This window comes from Eschrichtius robustus, chromosome 14 (assembly GCF_028021215.1).
Source record: "Eschrichtius robustus isolate mEscRob2 chromosome 14, mEscRob2.pri, whole genome shotgun sequence".
In the NCBI taxonomy this organism is placed as follows: domain Eukaryota; kingdom Metazoa; phylum Chordata; class Mammalia; order Artiodactyla; family Eschrichtiidae; genus Eschrichtius; species Eschrichtius robustus.
In genome coordinates, this window is record NC_090837.1 from 51803571 (window position 1) to 51825507 (window position 21937).

At 41.5% G+C, this 21937-nt stretch overlaps 1 protein-coding gene and 1 long non-coding RNA gene across 5 annotated transcripts in view; one reads left to right on the top strand and one right to left on the bottom strand.

Moving 5' to 3' along the window:
• FHOD3 (formin homology 2 domain containing 3) overlaps window positions 1-21937 on the top strand; it is a 491850-nt gene that overhangs the window by 124812 nt on the left and 345101 nt on the right. The window lies entirely within an intron of this gene.
• On the bottom strand, window positions 6967-21420 carry LOC137776283 (uncharacterized). The gene is made up of 3 exons (XR_011076194.1): window positions 21108-21420; window positions 7366-7462; window positions 6967-7047 (listed from the first exon to the last, which is right to left on the bottom strand). It is a non-coding gene; the product is annotated as an uncharacterized lncRNA (long non-coding RNA).

Sequence of the window (21937 nt, forward strand, 5' to 3'; positions counted from 1 at the left end):
TAAATAACTGTATGTGTGCCATTTTGCACATGTACAAGTTTATCTGTAGGATAAATTCCACTAGGTGGGATTGCTGGGTCAGATGGTTTGTGCACTTATAATTTTGATAGATTTTGCCCAGTTGCCTTCCACAGGACTTGTTCTCATTTCCCACCAATGATTTGAGGTTTTGAGGTTGGTCAATTCAAATGTGTTGGAATATGTCTTCATGCATCAAATAGTGATGCAAAAAGCATATTCTATGTGCAGGTCTGAAAGCACCATCAGAAATGTGACAGCAGTGCTTCCCAAGAGTGCAGGGGACCCGCTGAGTCCTGGTTTCCTGTAAGACAGCACCCCCCCCCCCCCGCCCCGACAGCAGTGCTTGTAGTTCCTGCCCAGTGGCTGTGATCGGCCTGGGATCCAGGTCGCCCTCCAGGCTGCCCAGAGGGGTGCCTTGCTTTAATCCCCCAGCAGCAGCCCTGGCTGAAAAAGCCTTTTGAGAAACAAAGAGGATCCAATTCAAATTAGAAAACATGGAATCCCTGAGTAAGCCCTTGGTGAATTAGATCTGATTACATTAAACACTGATGGAAGCTGTCTTTATCAGACGTGTAGGAAGGATGTATCAGGGAGATGAGCAATCAGCTTACATCTTTTAGTATTTTTAACACTGAACAGAGAAGAATGAACATTGCCATCATTTTAACATGAGACATGAAACCACCAAGCTGGGGTTGGTAGGTTGGTAAATCAGCCCAGGGGGCCTTCCTGGGTCTCCCACTGCCCCAGCTTCCCTGCCATTCCCAGCCTCCTGGGGGTTTACGGTGCATCTGCCCCCCAGGCCCACCCCTCTGCCTGCTTCTCCACCTCCTGAAGCGTGGTGTCCAAATCCCCATTCTGCTATGAACTTTAAAATTTAAGTAATGAAATTTTTTTTTTCTGGTAGTAAGAGCAATTCACATTGATGATAGAAAATTTGCAATATTTATGATTTAAAGCTGTGATTCCAGTTTTGGAATTTGTTAGAGATTAGATTGGGTTAGAAAGAAGGAATGAGCAGGCATGGGAAAGGAGGTTGGAAATGGGCTGAGTTCAATTTGGGTGAAGTTCTCAAAGTATGTGGAGCAGCTGAAATCATCTCACCACATTTTTGACCACTGGGAAAGTGTAAAGAAAAGGCAGCATAACAGCATTTTGCCAGGGTGAATCTGATGAGAATCCCTGAACACACAGTGAGAATTAGAATGATGATGGATGCAAAGAATGTATTCGGGGTCACTAATCACACAGAGGGGCTGATTTGGAAATACTCTGCTGTCTTTTCAATGCATTGAATCATATTGCTTTATAATAGTGAATAATAGTAGAAAGTTCTTCGAGACCCCATAGAAGGGCTTTAGGCGGTGGGCACAGTGTCTGAGGCCGTGTGACAAAAGCATGTGCTTCTGAAGGTAGACGTAGTCCCAGAATGATCACAGGCTCACGTATAAATGCAGTGCACATGCGTTTTTTTATGAACAGTTGGTATAGAATGAATACAGTGGTATTGAATAATACAGCAAAAATTTAAACAAAATCCCCACTCTGAGTTTCCCTTATCCTGCTGTAGTTTTTCACAGCAATTATCTCTTTATGTTATACACTCAGTTCTGTATAACACTTGTTTTTAAAACATACATTTGTTCTAACATGATTGACATATTAGGGAATAGTTTGAGTGTAATGTGAGTTTCAAATTTGCTTATGTGAAATTTTCTTTGCAAAAGCACCAGATAAGCTCAGAAAACTGCACTGAGCTGAGCCAAGCCACATGGGAATACACAAAATGCACACATGCACACGCCTCAGACATCTCCCAGCTGTCTCAGTTCATGTCCTGTTGTCTGAGGCACACTCTGCCTACATGTGGTTACAGCTTTTGTCTGATTTCTGATCTTCTTCCTTGACACCCCACAATGACTCCCGAGCTGCAGCCCCTCTGGTGCCCGCTTCCACCAGCACCCTTCAGATTTTTTCCCTCAGTAAAATGCCACAGTGATTGTAGTGCTTATGTATTTCTTAGCCATTCAGCATGTATAAAATTGTGCTACAGCGTTTATTAGGTTCCTGTCTTTTTCCCCCCTTATGTCCTTTGGTTTTTGGTAAGTGATCTTTGCATAGCATGGTGATTTGCAGGAACGCCTGTGTGGTGTTATAGCAGAACTGACAGCATGAGTACCGTGACCTTATTGTGTTTGTTGTCTATTGTCTTGTGTCTCCATGCACCTCCCCCCCATATCAGTTCATGGGGGGCAGGGCCTTCTGATCATTTGCTCACTCTTGCATCCCCAGCATCTTCTCAGTGTCTGGCACAGAGCAGGAGCTCAACAAATATTTGTTGAATGAATGAATCACCAGATTTTTTTTTTTTTTTTACTGCAAATGGCATACTCTGTTGCAAATGAATGGTTCTGTTAAAAAAGAGATTATTAAAGTTAAGGGATAGAGTATTGCATTTGAGTTTGGCAAACACATCTGGCTCTTTGGCTGACATAGCTGATCAAGGGAGGCAGGGATGGAAATTTGGGGTAAAGGTCACAGAGCTTTTTAAAATTTGGATTCGAGAAGAAACATTCTAATAATGTATTCAAAGTCAATTAAAGTAAGAACAATCAGGATAATAGCCAAAGTGGTCAGACCTACAAAAGGGTTATGTTCATTTAGTAAAAATAGTGAAAAAGAAGAGATCCTAATGATGGTGTTTGACTCCAAAATAATTTAATAAATGAAAAAGAAACTTTTTTTTTTAAATCCAGAAAGATATTTTCGATCAGTTGTTAGGAAGGACCCAAGTTTTTGTTTTTTAAACTGAAATTTTGAAGTCAGTGCATCATTGCTTCAGCACCTGTCATGTATGTTTAAAATATGTATATGGTTAGTACTCAGTAAATGAAGGCATGGATTGAGTATGCATGTAAAACTCTTAGCTAGAACTATAGATATAGACGTATGTGTGTGTACACACATATCCATATACATGGAACTTTGTGATGCAATCATGGGAAGCAGTTTATGCATATTATTTCATTTCATCCCGACAACAACCCTATAGGGTAGGAGCTATTACTCTCAACTTTCGGATGAAGAAACTAAGGCCCCGAGAGGGTAACTTCGTGACAGTTGTGCAGCTGGTGAGTGGCAGACCTCAGATTTTGGAGCCAAAGCCCATGCTTCCGTGCATTGAGAGCATTACGCTAGGTTCTGGTGATTCCAATGAAGAAAACTTGTCTCCTGCCCTTCAGGAGGGGGTGATGGAGATGTAAGGAAGAAAGAACAGTGCGGTTGGCACCCAGGTGAGGAGAGCGTGAGGAACTGTGGTGGAGCAGGTGCTTGACTGCTTCATGTAGTGGGCTCCTAAGCCATCGGCTAGGCCCTTTGGAAGGTGCCTTCTACATCTAAAGGAGACCACACACCCAAAGAAGCAGAAAGCATAGACACTGCGTGAAGGAACGAACTACCATTTATTCAATTCTTAACTTCATTCTAAGTGCTGGACCAAAAGCTTTTTATACATTGTACTGGTAACTAATGATTTTGGGTCTGGGCTCTGTGGTAAGTGCTTTTACTTGTTCTGTCTCATTTAATCTTTACAGTACCCCTGAGGTTGGTTCTCATATTACCTTCCTTTTCCATAAAACTCAAAGAATGTGCACACAAAGTCACACAGTCAGTAAGTGGCTTTGTTTAGTCCTCACCCACCAACCAATGGTGGGAATTATTTTTAGAATGAGGAGACACAGCGAGGAAGTAGCACAGTTAGGATCTGAACTCAGATCTGTCTTCACAGTCTTTGCTTTTCCCATTATAAATAAGGCACACGTTGAGGTGTGCTTCTAGAAAAAATATGGGAGGAGATTTGAGAACGAAATATTTAAGTTCCTACAAAGCTTAATAAAAATAAATGTGTACTTAGAATCATGGAGATCTTCTACTTAGAAAAAAAAACAATTATCAAGTTGCCACAATTTACAGAGACATGATTTAAAATATAACTGTGAGACAAGGGCGATCACATCGCCAGCAGAGGGATTTTTCTCAAAACCAGATCTGATCCTGTCTCTGTTCCACCAAAAAATAATCCTTCCTGATTCCTGTTGTCTGCAGAGTATGATCCTTGGCATGTCTGCTGTTGTGGTCAGCCTCCTGCCACCTCCACAGGCAACTCAACAAGAGCTTCTCTCTCCAACGCTGAATACCCCTTGTGTTTTCATATAATAATGCAGTTAATGCTCTTCTCTCTTCCCAAAGGCACCACCCCTTTCTTTCTTGCAAAATCTAGTTCAGTCTTATTACCTTGGGGAAGACTTCTCCAAATCCCTCAGGCAAAATTTAGTTGTCTCATTTTCTGTTACCCAGATCTTTGCTGATCTTACTCTCATGAATTCAGTGTGCTGGTTCGCAACCATTGGCAGACTGTCCACATAGTTCAAGGATTGTCATGGGTTGAGGCTATCCTTTTTCCACATTCATGCTCCTGGTGCCTAGCCCAGAGTCTGGTACACTCAGTCAAGTGTTTGTGCAACGGGTAGGTGGATGGATGGATGAATGAATGGATAAAATGTTTGAATTATCCCATAAAAATATGATACCTGGTTAATAAGTTATTCTGAATTATTGCAGCCACAGTCACTGGATGAATTGTTTATCCACAGTGAATGTAATTACTAATTTTTTCATTGTTTCTGAAAAGTAATCGTTTTCAGATATTAGGATGCAAAATAGGTGTTGAACAAGAGATGTTACAGGTATGTATCTTCCAGTGGATCACAATTAGGAAGTGTGCAATTTTGCGCATTTGCTTTCCTGCCTCTCCAAAACCTAGTCATCCGTCTTGGTCCCAGATGAACTCTCAACCTGTGAGCAACTCCCCGCTCACCTGCTCTGGACCCTCTTGACAAGCCTCTTCAGGGAGCATCCATAGCTGTGGTTGTCAGTTATTCTGAAATTCATTGCTAAGGTATATATCATGACTTTATTTTTCATTAATTCTGTCTTGGGTTACTATTGGTTGCCCAACCAGATGATAAATAGTTAGGGGGCAGGGGTCACATTTATCCTTTCCCCCCGCCCCTCAGCATGTGTAAAGGGGTAAGCATGTCTGTGTAGTAAGCATGGAGGAAATTTTTGTTGAGTCCATCACTCTCTTTCTTTGTCTTGGCAAGTTGAAAATGCCCTTCCTCCGTTCTTGGCTCACACTTGTGAGGAACAGAGCCCCACTCAGGGCTGCTTCCGTAGAGGGGGTTTGCTGTGAGGGTGCAGGGGTGTCTCATGGAGCAGAAGAGCCGGGCACTCGTGGGAGAGGGTGTGGCACTGGGACATCCTCGGCTAACAGGTCTGTCTGCCTGTCTTGTCAGATGGTCTCTCGTCCCTCCTTCTCCTGGGGCCAGTGCCCCACCCTAGTTGTCTCTGTCGACTGGACCTGTTTGCTCTTTGAACATGGCATCAGAATGGCCACTCAGGGAACCATACTACACTTTCTGACTCTCAATAAGAAATTTTCACACTTTCTGACTTTCAGAATCAATTTTTAGGAGGAAGAACATGACTGGCTTCCTTAGGTCAGGTGTTCTTCCCTGGTCCTGTCAGCTGTGGCCAGATAGATGGGGTCACCAGGTGTCAACATTTTCAAGCAAGGTAGTGAGATTACATCATCAAAAGATGGTGTGGTCTGAGTAGGCATCCCAAGCTTGTCTAGTGAAATTTAAAATATGTTTCAGCAGGAGTCAGTTGAGATGAGAATGTTAAATTAATTAAGGGGCCAAGTGCCAACGTTGCTTGGAATAAGGAGAGAGACATGCCATGCTGCTGCATGAAGGTATGGCCTAGGAAGTGGTGCCTCATGAAGGGTTTTGAGGTCCAATTAGAAATTAGAGATTGTTTTTCCCAGAAGCCCCTGCCACCAGGAACTCTGACGAAGTAGCATGGCAAGCAGTGGCTGGAGTGTCATGTAGGTAGCTTATTCTGCTGTGAGAAGCAGTGCTGTGAGGCGTAGGCTTTTCAGGGTGTTTTGTGCACCTGATGTGTCTGTTTAGAGGAGGTGGGTGGGAGTGACACCTTGCACAGTACTAATTGCTACCAATCTGAAAAAATTAGCAAACTTCAGGGGGAAATAGGAGCTGAAGAACCAGATAGATGTATACCTAATGAGATTCAGAGCCCCAGCCAAAATGGGTGAAGAAAATACCCAGTTTTGTATGGCAGGTCCCAGCAGGAGCCACACAGGATGCACTTCTTACAAGCAACCAAAATACTGCGGAGGGGCCTCCATAGTTATTGCCTTTGTGCTTTGAGAGCAGCATCAGTTACATCTGTTACAGATGAAGCTCATTCCTTTGCTATGGGGAAGGAGAATGGCTTTCAAGAATGTCTCTCTGCTTTTTGCCTTTTTTCCTTAACACAGATTAAGGAATTCTTAGGATTGGAGAAATAATCAGGAGTCAACGTGAAAAGGAGTCTGAGGCTCTGACAGGAGACAAACGCCATGCAGGGCAAGAAGGGGGCCATGCACAATAGAACTGAGGGCGGAGCTGCAGGAAGAAATGAGGGGCTTCTTAGGGGAGAGGCCTCCCCTGTTCCCTGGAGCATCCAGAAGGTAGCATGCCATTGCCAGCACTGGAGAGGAACCTTGTTGCTTAGCAGCAAGAAAAGTAGAGAAGCAGCCATCTGAAGAGCTGACCTGCTGGCAGACCCTGTGTATCTTCCTCTGGGGCTTGTTCTCATGATGGAGCAGAGCCTGACCAGACCTCAGAGCTACCAAAGAGCTTGCTGATGCCAATGGGTGCTGTTGCCTTGTGTAGGCCCTAAACCTCAGGGTCCAGAGACCTTGAGATTCTGGGTGTGAAGGTGAAAGACCTTAGGACACAGGAGAAGCTTTTGTCTCTTTTTACTACTGAAGGATCTTGATTTGAAAGAGAACAAAGATACAGCACTTTGACTGCTCATTGGTGTTGATCTAAATTACAGGTTATTTCATTGTGCATGATCTCCATTTGCCAGAAGAGTAGGGTTGGGCAAATAAGCCAGTTTCTGAAAATAGAAAATAAGCAAGTTTATTTTAATCATAGAAGCTTGACAGTAATCTCTAGTGAAGTCTATTCCACCCAGTACATGGTTGATAATCAGTAGCTTTATTTTTTTATTAAGTCAGAAGTGAAAATGGGGGGCAAGTTGATAAGCATATTGTTAGAATTTCTAAATGACTGCAGAATTACAAGGAACCAATGTCATGGGTTAGCTAAGAGTGAATGGAGGTGACATTGGGCTGGTAGATCTTATTTTAGGAATACACCCGATAGGGATTCTTATAATGTCCTTGTGGGCTAGATGTTAGTAAGATGAACTCACCATTTATTTAAAAACAATCTGGTTGATGTTTTTGCTTTGAGTCATCAGAAAGGGACAGGCAGACTCGCTGGATGTCATAATGCTGTCATGTCTTCACCTAAAAAAAAAAAGATCGGTGTCCTATATCTGGGAGGGCTTCCTCAAAACAACTGAAAGTGACAGAAAGCTGATAGGAATACCTAACGTTACATGACAAAGTTGAGATGTTAATAGGCTGGAACCAACTAAAAAGAGGAAACATAATTGAAATAAATGTCCTACCTCTTGGGTAAAATTTTATTACATGAGTATAGAAAGATACTGGAAAAACAGCATTTTTATAAAAGATGACCTGTATGTTTTACTCGACTACATTTACAGAAAATAAAGCTATATGGATGAGATGGCCTGTAAAGCTTTATATTCTTTCAAAGGGATATAAAGGCTTTGGCTGCAGTGCTCTGTGAGCAGTATCTTAGGAGGGCCCATGACTCTTTGAAGGGTGTCCTGAACAGCGTGCAGGAGAATTTGGGGCGGCCAGAGGGCTTAGGGAGGCCTGGTGTAGAAACCTGGCAGGGTTGTGAAGAGCCTCTTCCTAATTTTCATGACTGTCTTAGGGAAGGAGCGGGCCTGTTCTGGGTGGCTCCCTGGGGTAGCACTACCTCTGTGGGTAGAGGTTACTGGTGGACAGACTGGGATCAGGTTTGAACAAGCCTAAAGGCTGAGTTAGGGTGCGTCTTCAGTGGGTGGAGAGTAGAATTTGGTGCCCTCTGAGGTCCCTTCCAAATCTTAGATTCTGCAGTACTGGACAATCTACATTTTGTTTTAATTTCAGAGTCACTAACATATGGTTTAGAGATGAGTTTATCATTATAATTTGGATTGTGTAATACTATAAAAGGAAACTGTGATAGGACTGTCCTTTAAGTGGGAAGGCCCAAGGAAGTTTCCAGAGAAGCAAGAGAAACCAGGACCGTTTTGCAGAGGGTGAGTTTTGTTGAATGTAATTGTGATAATAAAATGAACTTGTTATTTGAAAAACATGCAGTAACTTCAGGGAGTGCCTAGGAAATGTGTGGCATGGGGAACGTGTCCCCAAAATGCGTTTTGCCTTTAGTCACTAGAGGTTGGCTCCATTTGGTAAATCTGAAGATTGAAAAAAATCTTTTTTTCCTTTGGTGATTCTTTTTGAGCATTTCTGCTTTCCAGTAATCATAGCTTTGTTTTACCAAGAAAGCTGTGCCTCTCAGGGAGCTGTGATTTTCAGAGCAATTACAGCTGGCAAGGGCGGCCGAAGCCCGTCAGGACCATGGTTGTCCTGGAGATTTTCTTCAGAAAGAGACCCTGATTACTCTTTATTTTTGCTCCTGTTGTTTTACTCTAATTTGTAATTTAAAATCCACTATACAAAGAGTCTACAGAGCGCCAGCTGGTTGCTAGTTTAAAGACTTTCTTTTCTTTCTCTATTTTTTAAATTTTAAATTGGACTGTCAGTTTTGGTGGTTGGTGTTTTGAAATCGGTGCAATGTATCTTTCTGTTTCCTTAACTTCAGTGGATGGGGAGGTTGAAAACAAAATCACCAGTTTAAGATTTACGTTAAACGTCTTTTCCTAGAAGAGGGGGTAGGGCTGCTTCCTTCAGCTTCATCTTCTGTAGATGAGGGAAGGAACGGTGGGTCCCTGGAATTAGTTCTCTGATTACAACCTGGGAAGTTGTCATCTCGGGAGACCTTTGAGTGTGTGCTGTGTGCCCTGCTCTACTGGTCCTTTTCTGGGCAAGTCGGGATCACACGTGGAAGGGAGGAAGGCAGGCAGGTGGGACCGACCAAGACGGTACTTTCACTCGTGGGTCGTGGTCAACCGCAGAGGGCAGTAAATGGCACCTTCTTGTTGCTTTTGAAAAGCAAATGCTTAACTCCTATTTAATAATGGCTGTGTCTTGACTTTTGCTCAGTGTTCTTTATCATATGTTTAGACTGTATTTTTTGGAGGGAATGGCTTTTCTTTTTGGTACTATGATTCTCTGCCTTTGCAGTTTAGATTAAAGCCTTATCTTTGTTTTCTTTTCCCGTTAATTGTTCAAACGTCTTAATGTCTTAGGCTTACACATTGCCTCTTTTTTTTAAAAATAAATTTATTAATTTATTTATTTATATTTGGCTGTGTTGGGTCTTCGTTTCTGTGCGAGGGCTTTCTCTAGTTGTGGCGAGCGAGGGCCACTCTTCATCGTGGTGTGCAGGCCTTTCACTGTCGCGGCCTCTCTTGTTGCAGGGCACAGGCTCCAGACGTGCAGGCTCAGTAATTGTGGCTCACGGGCCCAGTTGCTCCGCCGCATGTGGGATCTTCCCAGACCAGGGCTCGAACCCGTGTCCGCTGCATTGGCAGGCAGATTCTCAACCACTGCGCCACCAGGGAAGCCCCACATTGACTCTTGAATGAAATCACTCATATAACCCAAACTTAATAGGACACTGTGAAGTGGACGTTCTTAAACTGCTCTTGCTTTGGAAGTACAGTCCTTTGGGAAAGCAATTAAGCAACATGTATTTAGCTATTACTTTTATTATTATTAGGAAAGACCTTTACAAATTTATTCTCTTTGTCCCAGTAATTTAATTTCTAGGACTCAATCCTAAGGAAGTCTTATGAAATACAAAACATAGACATAAAGCGTTATTTATAAGAATGAATTCTAATAATAAATATTGTAAACAAACTGTATGTCTAATAGTAGCAAGATTGGTGTTGTTTCTTCTTTAATTATCTGCATTTTCAGCACCTTTTAAAAGTGTGTTCATTTGACTTGTTCCAGCAGCTAGTAGGTCACACCTTTTATGGGTGAGAGTCTAGACTAAATGGAATTTATTTTTCTTGCATAGCTAGTGTAAGGGAAAAAAAATGCTTGGTTTAGGATATCTCATACTTATTGACTGTACACCCTGGGACTTCTGTTCCTGGAAGTATGGTAGATGAAATATCTTGAAAACCCTGCTCTTACAGAACGCTTGGTACTGCTGGCTGTAAAACATTGATGTTTTAAATGCATGGCAGAGATGACAAGAAATCATAGGATATCCAGTGTCCAAAAACCTTTTCATGAGTGAGAACTGTGTGAGCTGATGCTAGAGCAGCCTCGGGAAAGTGGGCCAGTCTTGGTGACCGCAGGGCACTTAGGGGGCTGTGGAGGTAGATGATGAGACCTTAGGTCCGAGGAGGGTGGGGATTCCTGTTTAAAGCCAGGCTGCTCAGGACCATATTCTTGGTGAAAGAATAGACCACAGAAAATATGCCCACCAGACTGGGGAGATTAGCAGGAAGTTTACCCCCTCTGGCTTGGGGCTGGGTGTGGTGGGATTTGTAATCTCAGGTGTACCCTTACTTGGGTTTGGGGTTTGAATGATATTATTTGTGTAAGAATCCTCACTCTGATTAATTAGCATACGAGGGGTCCCAAGGTGGTGATGCTTTTCTTGAGGGACACACTATACTCAGGCTGCACAGAATTCCCACATATCAAGTATTTCTGAAGATGGGCTCACAATCCGAAATTAAAGACCCCCTGAGGGAACCATCTACCACACCCGAAGCTTAGTACACATGGCCAGCAGTGGGGTTAGACTGCTATAAAGTTATATAAGAGACTGCTGGATGGAGAATATTCAATAAGTATGTTTCAAACTATTGGAGACATGAAAGAAGGTATTTAAAGCATAAGAATAAAAAGACGTTATGAAAAAAGAAAAGGCAGACTTAAATCAAAACCAAAGTAATTAATTTAAATACTCAGCGTACAAGTTAAAATTGAAGAAAAACTTGTGTATTGGAAGATGGATGAAAGAAATCTACTGAAATTGTACAGCGCTGCATATTTCATTTAGAATATATATTGGGAATTTTGGAAGAACACAGAAACCAGGGCCCAAAAGATAACCCGCAAATTATAGAAGCTAATAAGTATTGTCTAGCAGCGTATAGCTTTAATGTGTAGTTGGATTGTGTTTCCAAATATATTTTATGAGACATTGACAAACTGGGTGAGACTAGTCATTGCTGCTATTTTGAGCACTTGCCATGTGTAAAGTCTTGTTTTCATGCATTCCGTTCCATGAGGAGGTGTGGGGGCGTCTGCTGTTTCCACCTGTCCAGTTCTTTTCCCACCTTCTCTGGTAGCAGCACTTGCTTCTCCTCTGGGGGACCACCCTTCCCCCAGGGCGTGCTGTTGTGGGGTGGTCCCGGTGGAGGCTTGCCTGTGAATCAAGTTACACCAGACCTCCCTGGCTCTGGGTCCCCGCTGGGCATCTCCCTCCTTGGAATCCTGATCTTGAGGGGAGCGCCGCAAGGATGGAGCCAATTCAGTGCAACAGCAGCAGCCCCTGAAAAGACTGTTTATAATTTGTTACCCACATCCCCAGGGCTGTCCTGCTTCCAGCCCTTCCCAAGGCCCAGCCATTAGCTTTTCTTTGGATTCTGAGAGCTGCTCTTATACTATTAATGCATTTTTCTTTCTTTCTTTCTTTTTTAAGCCAGTTACTTTCTGGCTTGCAGTCACAGAAACTTAGCTGATTTAGTAGGTGTTTAACTTTTCTGTCTTTCAGATGCTAAAAATGAGGTGTAGAAAAATTACATTATTTCCCACAGGTCATAGGGTCAATAAGGAGTAGAGGCTGAATTTGAAACCAGATCTGGTGTGTTCCAGAGACTCCTCTCACCCTGTTTCCAAAGGGGCTCTAAAGGGGCTCTTCTATCTATTGAGAAAAATTTTTCCAGGTCACATCTGCTTTCCTTTCAGGACAATATCTCCATACAGTTGCATGTCATTGGGGTGGAACCTTGTCAAAAGTTGACTGTATGTACAAATAAACTCTATTTTTGGATTCTGCCTTTATTAGTTTTCTATCATTGCACAGTAAATTACCACAGACTTAGGCCTTAAAACAATGCTTATTTTTAACAACTTATTTTTAACACTTAAATCAACAACTTATTTTCTCACAGTTTACACAGATCCCAGCTTTGCTTACATGGGTCCTCTGCTCAGGGTCTCACTAGGCTGCAATAAAAGTGTCAGCGGGGCTGTGTTCTCATCTGAGGCTTAGGTTCTTCTTCTAAGCTCACTGGTTGTTGGCAGGATTTAAGTCCTTGAGGTTGTAGGACTGAGGTCCTCAGCTTCTACAGGCTGCCTGCCCTTCCCTGTCATGTGGTCTTCTCTTCAACATGGCAGTTGCTAATTCAAGGTCAACAGAAAAGCTCCTCTGCAGCTACTTACCTCTTACCTCTAGACCCTTTATTAAAGGGCTCGCCTGATTAGGTCAGGCCTCCCTAGGAAATCTCCCCTTTGATGAACTCAAACCGATATGGGACTTTAATAACATCTGCAAAATTCTGCCATCTTTGTCATATAGTGTATCTAATCATGGCAGGGATAGCCTATCATATTCACTGGTCTCACCCACATTCAAGGGAAGGGGATTATACAGACTTTGTGTACCAGGAAAGGGAATCTTGGCGCCATCTCAGAATTCTGTCCATTACACTCCTCTAAACATTTGTTCACTTAAGCCTCAAAGAATTGCACAGGATTAGTAACAATTTTTCCTTACATTCCTTTCCTCCTCAAGTTCACTCATTAGTAATTTATTATGAATTTCACCAAACTCCCTGTATGGGAATGAGCTCCAGTACTACTTTTAGCATAAGTGAAGAGGTTAGGAAATTTACTTAGCCTTAGAGTAGGTTGGAATTTTACTGAATCTAGAATATTCTGGGCATGTGATTTAGTACAAGCCCACTCAGCGTGTCATCTATAGATTACGGCTAGTTTGTGAACTGTTTGTTTGTTATCAGTTCACGGTGAGTTAAGTACAGGACCTAAGAGTAAGCATTTAGAAACATTTATAATAATTTAACATTGTTAGAGTATCCAAGCAAGTGATCAGTAGACAAACCGTGTTGACCAGAGTATAGAACAGGTTGGGTGTTGTTGGACTCACGTGGTAAGTTACGTATGGCATAGGTGGTGTGTCAGTCATGTGTTTTAGAACTATGTTGTAAGGTGTGATTTTGTTTTTAATCAACTTTATTGAGTTATACCTTACATTTCAGAAAAATGTACCCATTTAAGTGACAATCTGATAAGTTTTGACAAATGTATACATCCATGTAATGGCCACTAGCACAGTCAAGCTATAGAACATGGCTATGTTCCTAAAAAGCTTTCTTGTGCCCCTTCTCAGTCATTCTATGCTTTGTCCCCTTTCCACCCTTTACCTTCAAGCCACTGGTAATCACTGATGCGTTTTTTGTCACTATGGATTAAGCTTGTCTTTTCTAGAGCTTCACAAAAATGGACTTACTTATTCACTATGTACTTTTTTTGTCTGGCTTCTTTTATTCACCATAATGATTTTAAGATCCATTCATGTTGTTGTGTGTTATTGATAGTATATTACATTTTATTGCTGATGACTAATCCATTGTATGGATGTACCACAGTTTGTTTATCTATTTATCAAATGTCAAATATTGATTGACACTTGGGTTGTTTCCAATTTTGGTCATTATGAATAGAGCTGCTGTAAACATACATGTACAAGCTTTATATATTTTTCATTTTTCTTGTGTAAATATCTAGAAGAGGAATTTGATGAGTAATATGGTAAGTGTATGTTTAACTTAATGGAAAACTGACAAAGTTTTTTCCAAAATGATTATGCTATTTTACATTAATACCAGCAGTGCATGAGAGTTCCAGTTGCTCCATATCCTTGCGAACACTTGGTATTCCAGTCTTTTAAGTATTAGCCATTCTAATAGGTTTGTCATTGTATCTCATTTGGGATTTGATTTGTTCTTCTCTGATGACAAATTGTGTTGAACGTCATTTCATGTGCTTATTGGCCATCCAAATATCTTCTTTGAGAAGTATCTGTCCAAAGCCTTGCGCGTTCTTTTTTATTGGATTGTTTGTCTTTTTTGAGTTATGAGTTCTTCACGTGTTCAGTTTCTTCATAGCTTAATATTATTAGCTAAATGTTATTTGTCAGTAAATGTATATTAATTATTCTTAACCTTAATTTAATACTGGCAAAACAAATGTCACTGGACGTTTTTTCTTTTTGTCAAGAAAAGACTTCTTTTCTCAATGCACAGTAGTAGTAAACTAAAAGGTGACAATGGAAGTCACTTCAAAGCAAAAGATTTGATATTAGTTTTAGTTAACTGTATGAACCTTCATGCATTCAGTTCAGTTTTGCAACCATAAGTAGCCAAATAAACTGCTAAACACAGTATGCTATCTTCTGAGGAAGTACTGGCTGATGAAGAGATAAGACCATCAATTCTTAAAAAGCATTTACAGATAAACTAAAGAAATACAGTGAAAAACAAAAAGAATTCTTTGAAAGAAAGTATTCAATTAAAAGAGCTGACAGATGCAAGTGTTCACTGTTTCATATATCAACATGAGTATTCTGTTGCCTTCTTATTAAATAACAATTTGATTTACTAGGAATAAAAAGACAATATATATTTGTCCAGACAGTGGTGAAGGACTGCATCAAAAATGCTGATGTGGAAATGTTCAGTGACTCTATGGCCAAGAAGATGGCTCAAGTACCACTTTCTAATGATGTATTCAGAAACTGGCTTATTGATATAGAAAGCCAAGGCACAGAACAAGTAGTAGAGAATTTTTCATTATAGTTTAAAGAATGCACAGATTTACTAATTGGCAATTCTAGTAAATGTATAATTTGAATATGATGTTGACATAGGAAGAATTCTTTTTAGCTTCATTGCTGATAAACACAACTAACTCTGAACTACTATATAAAACTATGAAAAATTACACTGTCAACAAGTTTAGCTTGAAATTTGAGTTTTGCATAAGGGAGTGTGTTCTGACAGCACAGGAGAATATTCTAGAACAGCCACATGGATTAAGGAGCTTGCATCAGTGTAAATCAGTCCACTCCTTCCTCCATTAAAGAAGTTGTGGTTCAGAAAAATGTCATCTGAACTAAACAGTGTGCTTAGTGATGATGTAAAATTGTAAATTATATAAAGGCAAAGGCATTAAAGATTATCCTCCCTTATATGTGATAATATGGAAGCTAATTGTTACAAACTGTTATTGCATCCTGAGGTATCGTGGTTGTCTATGGAAAATGAACTGTAAAATAAGCTGTCGTATTTCTTGAAGACAGGAAACCAGCTTGTTCTCAATTCTTTAAAGATATGAGTTAGCCAGACTTGCTTAGTTGTTTGACATCTTAGGTATTAAAACTTCCATGCAAGAAAGGAATGCAGCATATTTTTAAATGACAGATAAAATCAAAGGGCAAAAACAAAAGTTAGAAGTTTGGAAGAACAGAGTTTGCAGATTACTCTGTTACGTTCCATGATTTAGCTACAGCTATCAGTGAAGCGGGTAATGATCTTCACATTGAACCCCTAGGAAACATTATCACTGAATACTTTATGATTTTATAGAGCATTTTGAATTTTATTTTCTATCAAAAAAAAGCCAAGCTTGGGAAATTTATGGATCTCATTTCTACTTATTTCATTGAAAGATAATTTAATTTTAACAGTAACTGCACAGGATAGATTGGGGAATTGGCAACTACTGAAGGATTGAAGATGCGTTTTGAAAATACAGCATCATTTGCTTTCATTTTGGATAAAAGTTAAAAATTAATGTTCTGAGCTTGTCAAAATTATGCTAAAATCTCTTCCCCCATTTCCGTCAACATACCTCTGCAAGACTGGTTTCTATGATGAGTGTTATTAAAACAAAATAGAGAAACAACTTAGCTATATATTGTTCCCTGAGAGTAGCTTGGTAGATCCGTCCTAGAATAGATAAGTTAACAAGCAAAAACTAGAGTAGTTTTTCTCATTTAAAGACTTTGAATACAGATAACACGTAGCTTTTATTCATTGTGTGTGTATTAGGTTTTAGTATGGCAAACCAATTTCACTTGCAACTTTTTTTTTTTTTTTTAATTTTATTTATTTATTTATTTTTATTTATGGCTGTGTTGGGTCTTCGTTTCTGTGCGAGGGCTTTCTCCAGTTGCAGCAAGCGGGGGCCACTCTTCATCGCGATGCGCGGGCCTCTCACTATCGCGGCCTCTCTTGTTGCGGAGCACAGGCTCCAGACGCGCAGGCTCAGTAGTTGTGGCTCACGGGCCCATTTGCTCTGCGGCATGTGGGATCTTCCCAGACCAGGGCTCGAACCCGTGTCCCCTGCATTGGCAGGCAGATTCTCAACCACTGCGCCACCAGGGAAACCCTCACTTGCAACTTTTTGTTTGCACTACAACAAAGTTGTGAGAGTGATTGTAACTTTCTATATTAATTGCCTGTATGTTTTCTTTTATATGCTATATTGTGTAACTCTTCTCTTTTTCTGAATTACGTTTTTTTAGATTATATTAAGACAGAATTTTGTGTATTGAGTGTAATGATAAAGTATTTGGCATGTATTTGTATGTCCTGTTTTATGTCCTTTAGTAGTTGTTCATTTTTGTTGTAATTTACCAAGGCATTGGTCAACAATGGATTGGAAATTGCAACCTGACAAACTATTCCGTCAACCTGGGTAGTTTGAGAAGCACTGAAGTTAATGTTTGGTTTCTCCTCGGGAGCATTTATTTTCGGTGGCATCTCCCCTGGGCTGCCCTCCGCCTCCCACCTCTGCAGAGGTGGCTTGGATTGCCTCTTACAAGCAGTTTCCACCACAGGGCTGTGGGGAGCCTTGGTGAAGACCTTAAGTAGCTCCACAAGGAAAATTTGACAGTAGAAGGCATTATCCGGAAATATTATTTATCTTAGGTTTATCAAGCAGACCAGCATGGCAGGTGTTGTCAGCAACTGCTGTTGCCTCAGCTCTGAGGACACGCCAGCCCCCCAGCCCTCTGTCTGCGTTTCCTCACTGATGCCATCAGCCAGGGAATGTGTTTCCAGGTCACCAGTGATTTAGGACCTTTTATCTTTGGTCCTCCCCTTCTCCCAAGCACTGGAAGCTATCTGCCATCTGTGATTTTTAAATTGTCCTCTCTCACTGGCTCCGCTGACAACAGGCTGCCCTGCTTTCTCCCTCTTTCTTTCTGGCAGCATCTCTGAGTCCTTTTCTTGCTCCTGGTATGACATCCCCCTTTGACCCTTTCCTCTGGTCTCACTCTGTCCGCTCTCCTCCAGCTGTGGCCTCAGTAGCCTTTCTGCACAAACCCCAGCTCCTCCCCTCTGACCTGCACCTCTGTCAGTTCATGGGATGTCACGCAGCCCCTCAGACTCAGCGTATTCACCATTCAGTATTCACCATTCAGTAGATATCTTATCTGCTGACGGCCCCCAACCCTGAGGCCCAGCCAGCTCCCTCCCGCTGCCCACTCACCTGGGCTTAGAGACCTTGCCTGGCATCCACTGCCTGAAACCTTCCAGCCTCACCCTCTGCACTCCATCCTCTCTCTGCCTTGGCTCAGGCCCTCACTCTCATCTGCTCTGCATTGTTGCCTCCAGGCTCTCTCCTCCAGCTTCTCCCCCACACGGGGATCTGAGTTTTCTCTTAAAAACCTTGTTCTGATCCTGATCTGACCTCTCTGTGGGCTCGGGGTGAGGCCCGGATCCTTTGCAGCCTGGCCTGAGTGTGTCTGGGCTCACCTTGGACCACTCTGTTCACCTTGAACTCCAAGTCATGCTGAACACAGTCAATGCTGATGCAGGCTGTTTAGGATCAGTGTTATCTGCAACACAACAAAGTTAATCTACTAGCATCTCACAGAAACTGTGGGCAAGAGAGAATGTGAAAGCTTCTAGCCAGCAGAGGATGCAAAGTGGAAAGCAACAGTACAGCACCTTACTGATGGAAGTTGTGTAAAAGGCCCTTGATGGTTTTTTATCAAGGGTGCTCTTTCATTGTATTTAATGTATAAGTTTTCTAAAGACTTTTATTGATCCATCCCCAACCTTGGACTCTCTGGCTTCTTTCTCAAAAGATCTTAAGTGGTTCAGCCATGGATTTCCTCTCCCTGAGGCTGCAGAAGGGCAGCTGCATCACCCACTCACCTGTCTCTCTCTCCTGCTGGACTTTGTGGGTGCCTTGTCAGATCTTTGGATCTGCCCAGGATTTAGCAGAGAAGTCAGTGAATGTTTGAGGAATGAGTAAATGAATCCTCCTGCGCTCTAGGATTGAATCAGTGCTTCTCAGACCTTAATGTGCATGTGACTATTTTGGGGATCTTTAGTAAAGTCGCAGGATATAAAATTAATACACAGAAATCTCTTGCATTCCTATACACTAACAACGAAAGATCAGAAAGAGAAATTAAGGAAACAGTTCCATTTACCATTGCAACAGAAAGAATAAAATATCTAGGAATAAATCTACCTAAGGAGGCAAAAGACCCATAGGCAGAAAACTATCAGATACTGTTGAAAGAAATCAAAGATGACACAAACAGAAGGAGAGATATACCATGTTCTTGGATTGGAAGAATCAGTATTGTGAAAATGACTACACTACCCAAAGCAATCTACAGATTCAGTGCAATCCCTATCAAATTAACAATGGCAGTTTTCACAGAACTAGAACAAAAAATTTTACAATTTGTATGGAAACACAAAAGACCTCGAATAGCAAAAACAATCTTGAGAAAGAAAAATGGAGCTGGAGGAATCAGTCTCCCTGACTTCAGACTCTACTACAAAGCTACAGTAATCAAGACAGTATGGTACTGGCACAAAAACAGAAATACAGATCAATAGAACAGGATAGAGAGCCCAGAGATAAACCCATGCACCCATGGTCACCTAATCTATGACAAAGGAGGCCAGGATATACAATGGAACAAAGATACCCTCTTCAATAAGTGGTGCTGGGAAAACTGCACCACTTATTGAAAACTGTTCTAATTTCATTCTTTTACAGCTACATGTAAAAGAATGAAATTAGAACACTCCCTAACACCATACTCAAAAATAAACTCAAAATAGATTAAAGACCTAAATGTAAGGCCAGACACTATAAAACTTTTAGAGGAAAACATGGGCAGAACACTCTTTGACATAAATCGCAGCAAGATCTTTTTTGACCCACTTCCTAAAGTAATGAGAATAAAAACAGAAATAAACAAATGGGACCTAATGAAACTTAAAAGCTTTTGCACAGCAAAGGAAACCATAAACAAGACGAGAAGACAACCCTCAGAATGAGAGAAAATATTTGCAAATGAAGCAACAGACAAAGGATTTATCTCCAAAATATACAAACAGCTCATGCAACTCAATATCAAAAAAACAAACAACCCAATCCAAAAACAGGCAGAAGACCTAAATAGACATTTCTCCGAAGAAGACATACAGATGGCCAAGAAACACATGAAAAGCTGCTCAACATCACTAATTATTAGAGAAATGCAAATCAAAACTACAATGAGGTATCACCTCACACCAGTAAAAACAGCCATCATCAAAAAATCTACAAACGATAAATGCTGGAGAGAGTGTGGAGAAAAGGGAACCCTCATGCATTGTTGGTGGGAATGTAAATTGATACAACCACTGTGGAGGATGGTAAGGAGATCCCTTAAAAAACTAAAAATAGAACTACCATATGGCCCAGCAATCCCACTACCAGGCATGTACCCAGAGAAAACCATAATTCAAAAAGATACATGCACCCCAGTGTTTATTGCAGCACTCTTTGCTATAGCCAGGACATGGAAGCAACCTAAATGTCCATCAACAGAGGAATGGATAAGGAAGATGTGGTACATATATACAATGGAATATTACTGACCCATAAAAAGGAACAAAATTGGGTCATCTGTAGAGACATGGATGGATCTAGAGACTGTCATACAGAGTGAAGTAAGTCAGAAAGAGAAAAACAAATATCGTATATTAACGCATATATGTGGAATCTGAAAAAATTGGTATAGACGATCTTATTTATAAAGCACAAATAGAGACACAGATGTAGAGAACAAATGTATGGATACCAAGGGGCGGGGGTGGGATGAATTGGGTGATTGGGATTGACATATATACACTACTGATACTATGTATAAAATAGATAACTACTGAGAACCTACTGTATCGCACAGGGTACTCTACTCTACTCTACTCAGCTCTGTGGTGATCTAAATGAGAAGGAAATCCAAAAAAGAGGGGATGTATGTATATGTATAGCTGATTCACTTTGCCGTACAGTATAAACTAACACAATATCGTAAAGCAACTGTACGCCAATAAAATAGTAAATAAATAAAAAATAGAGAAAAAATGCAGATGATGTTTCAGTAGGTCTGGGTGGGACCAAGGTTCTGTGTTTCTAACAAGCTCCCAGGTGGGACTTCCCTGGTGGTGCAGTGGTTAAGAATCCGCCTGCCAATGCAGGGGACACGGGTTCGATCCCTGGTCCGGGAAGATCCCACATGCCGCGGAGCAACTAACCCCGTGCGCCACAACTACTGAGCCCGCGTGCCACAATTACTGAAGCCTGTGTGCCTAGAGCCCGTGCTCCACAACAAGAGAAGCCACTGCAGTGAGAAGCCCGTACACTGCAATGAGGAGTAGCCCCTGCTCTCTGCAACTAGAGAAAGCCCGTGAGCATCAACGAAGACCCAACACAGCCATGAATAAATAAATAAATAAATAAATTTATTAAAAAAGGAAAACAAAAACACAAGCTCCCGGGTGATGCTGGTGCCGCTGGTCCAGACTCTATGCTTTCAATAGCTAAGGATTGAACCCCTTACCTTTAAAAAATGTAGGGTTCATTCAGGTTCAGCTAGCCACCTGCTGTGAGGACTGGCCAGCTGTCATTTTCCGCAGTAAGAGCAAGCTCCAGGGTATTTCAGGAAGCCTTTCCACATCCGCCTGGGAGAAAGCCTTTTCTTCCTGACGCAGGATGTGGTTACTCGCCTGATCTCCAGCCTCCCTTCCTTATTTGAGGAGCCCCTTGAAAGCACCGCACGTGGGATGGGAGGGGAGTGAAGCACTTTCCCAGGTGGGCGCTCTGACCATCTGACTCCGAGTCTGCATCTGGAAAATGACGGCTCCACTGGAGGACCTCCCCAGCCCTCCTGGTGCTCCTGTTCTGCCCCAAGACCTTGAGGGCCCCCGGAGTGTAGAGATTATCTTGACAGGATTGGCTGAGGCTGAGTTCCAAAATTTTTGTTAATGAACCTAAGCACCTTTATGGTTGAAAAAAATCCAATCCATAATAAACTCTATTAATATCTTCCCGCATATCAACATAGTTCACATACTTGTCATTTTTAAATGGCTCAGTAGTTACATTCCCTCAGGTTGCCTGGGTAAGGCCGTGTGTAGCCATTCCCTTGAGGCTGGCAGCTGGCTCATCTCCAGGATTTTTCCTCGAATTTTAAATAGTGAAGTTGTGACTGTCTGCTGAGTTTATTCCCCTCTCCCCTGCCCCCATCCTTCCCAACCTCCATTATTGCCTTGGGTAAGCTTTTAAAATTCATACCTCATGTGGTCAGGTTATCTAGTTACATGATCTTATAGCCCTGCTATACTTTTGCTTTTTTACTGTGTTTTTCCCAATTGTAATTACATAATTATT